Source organism: Schistocerca cancellata, unplaced genomic scaffold (genome assembly GCF_023864275.1).
Source record: "Schistocerca cancellata isolate TAMUIC-IGC-003103 unplaced genomic scaffold, iqSchCanc2.1 HiC_scaffold_184, whole genome shotgun sequence".
In the NCBI taxonomy this organism is placed as follows: Eukaryota; Metazoa; Arthropoda; class Insecta; order Orthoptera; family Acrididae; genus Schistocerca; species Schistocerca cancellata.
The window spans coordinates 7,790-10,000 of NW_026046220.1; the positions used below are offsets into that span (position 1 = coordinate 7,790).

A 2,211-nucleotide genomic window follows, 5' to 3' on the forward strand; every position below is an offset into this window, starting at 1 on the left:
GGGGGCCACCTCCCACGTGTTCTCTAGTCGTGCACATTTTGTTGCGTGTATGTGGGCAGACGTAGTGTGTCGTGACACCTAACAGACAGGTATGCAATAATCGTTGCATTTGCAAACTGGGATGGACGTCTACGTTTGCTGGTGACGTGACGCAACGCAAATGAACAACTGGTAAACCCATTGTGGTGCGGTTGTTGTTGCTGGAGGTAAATCAGTAAGGGCAAATCTGTGTGTGAAGCGATACGCGGCGGTGGCTGGGTGGGACCGTCCCCGGCCGGTGAGGGGGGGCCGCCCGGCGTGCTGGCCGCGCGGTGCGTGGGCGCACGCGCTACAGCCGGCTGGTGGGGGCGCCCAGTGGCAGGCGCGCCGGCCGACGGACGCGGCAGGCGGCGCAGCTGCGCGCCGGGGCACCCTGCGCGCGGCGCCGGGCGGCCAAAGTGGGTCCTCGCGGGCCCGGTGCGAAGCGCGGTGGACATCTGCAGTGTGCTGGTCCGACTGAGGACTGTGTGCGTTGAGGATGCGCCGCCGCCCGGCACTCGGCGCCGCGACGCCGTCTGCTGCTCGGTCGCCCCAGCGGTTCTCGCTGGTGGTTTGTATCGCAGTTGTGCAGACGTGTTGGCACGTGCGCTGTGCTGGGAGAGTTCGCTTCGGCACCCACGTGGGGCCTTTGCCCTTCTGTGGCGCTGGCGTTGGAGCTGCCGGTCACCGTAGGTGGCGCGTGTTGTCTCCCGCCGGCAATGCCACGACAGCACGCTCCCGGGCCTCTGTCGGCAGCGGCAAGCTCAGTTGGGAGCACGGGTGGTCGCACCTAAAGCGTCTACTCGCCTAACTCCGGGCGATTGCGCCTCTCTCGAACCCGACCAAGTACTTAGGACGGCGCTGCGCGCCGCCGGGACCTGAGAGGGTTTCGAGGTGTATTGTGCAGGGGAGCTCAGCCTCCTCCTGTTTGCAGAATAATTGAGCGGACGCTTGCGTGTTCGCGCGGGCCCCTGGGACACACTCCCGGGCGGCCGGCTGCTCAGCTCTAGTTGACGCAGCTCCCTGGTTGATCCTGCCAGTAGTCATATGCTTGTCTCAAAGATTAAGCCATGCATGTCTCAGTACAAGCCGCATTAAGGTGAAACCGCGAATGGCTCATTAAATCAGTTATGGTTCCTTAGATCGTACCCACGTTACTTGGATAACTGTGGTAATTCTAGAGCTAATACATGCAAACAGAGTCCCGACCAGAGATGGAAGGGACGCTTTTATTAGATCAAAACCAATCGGTCGGCTCGTCCGGTCCGTTTGCCTTGGTGACTCTGAATAACTTTGGGCTGATCGCACGGTCCTCGTACCGGCGACGCATCTTTCAAATGTCTGCCTTATCAACTGTCGATGGTAGGTTCTGCGCCTACCATGGTTGTAACGGGTAACGGGGAATCAGGGTTCGATTCCGGAGAGGGAGCCTGAGAAACGGCTACCACATCCAAGGAAGGCAGCAGGCGCGCAAATTACCCACTCCCGGCACGGGGAGGTAGTGACGAAAAATAACGATACGGGACTCATCCGAGGCCCCGTAATCGGAATGAGTACACTTTAAATCCTTTAACGAGTATCTATTGGAGGGCAAGTCTGGTGCCAGCAGCCGCGGTAATTCCAGCTCCAATAGCGTATATTAAAGTTGTTGCGGTTAAAAAGCTCGTAGTTGGATTTGTGTCCCACGCTGTTGGTTCACCGCCCGTCGGTGTTTAACTGGCATGTATCGTGGGACGTCCTGCCGGTGGGGCGAGCCGAAGGCGTGCGACCGCCTCGTGCGTGTTCGTGCGTCCCGAGGCGGACCCCGTTGAAATCCTACCAAGGTGCTCTTTATTGAGTGTCTGGGTGGGCCGGCACGTTTACTTTGAACAAATTAGAGTGCTTAAAGCAGGCAAGCCCGCCTGAATACTGTGTGCATGGAATAATGGAATAGGACCTCGGTTCTATTTTGTTGGTTTTCGGAACCCGAGGTAATGATTAATAGGGACAGGCGGGGGCATTCGTATTGCGACGTTAGAGGTGAAATTCTTGGATCGTCGCAAGACGAACAGAAGCGAAAGCATTTGCCAAGTATGTTTTCATTAATCAAGAACGAAAGTTAGAGGTTCGAAGGCGATCAGATACCGCCCTAGTTCTAACCATAAACGATGCCAGCCAGCGATCCGCCGCAGTTCCTCCGATGACTCGGCGGGC

At 57.9% G+C, this 2,211-nt stretch overlaps 1 non-coding gene across 1 annotated transcript in view; it reads left to right on the forward strand.

Annotated features, from left to right (window-relative positions):
* Positions 1-1,038: 1,038 nt before the first annotated feature.
* The window catches only part of LOC126112586 (small subunit ribosomal RNA), a 1,909-nt gene continuing 736 nt past the window's right edge, over positions 1,039-2,211 (forward strand). Inside the window, exon 1 of the ribosomal RNA XR_007524485.1 lies at positions 1,039-2,211. This exon is cut by the window's right edge and continues 736 nt beyond it. This is a non-coding gene — a ribosomal RNA (small subunit ribosomal RNA).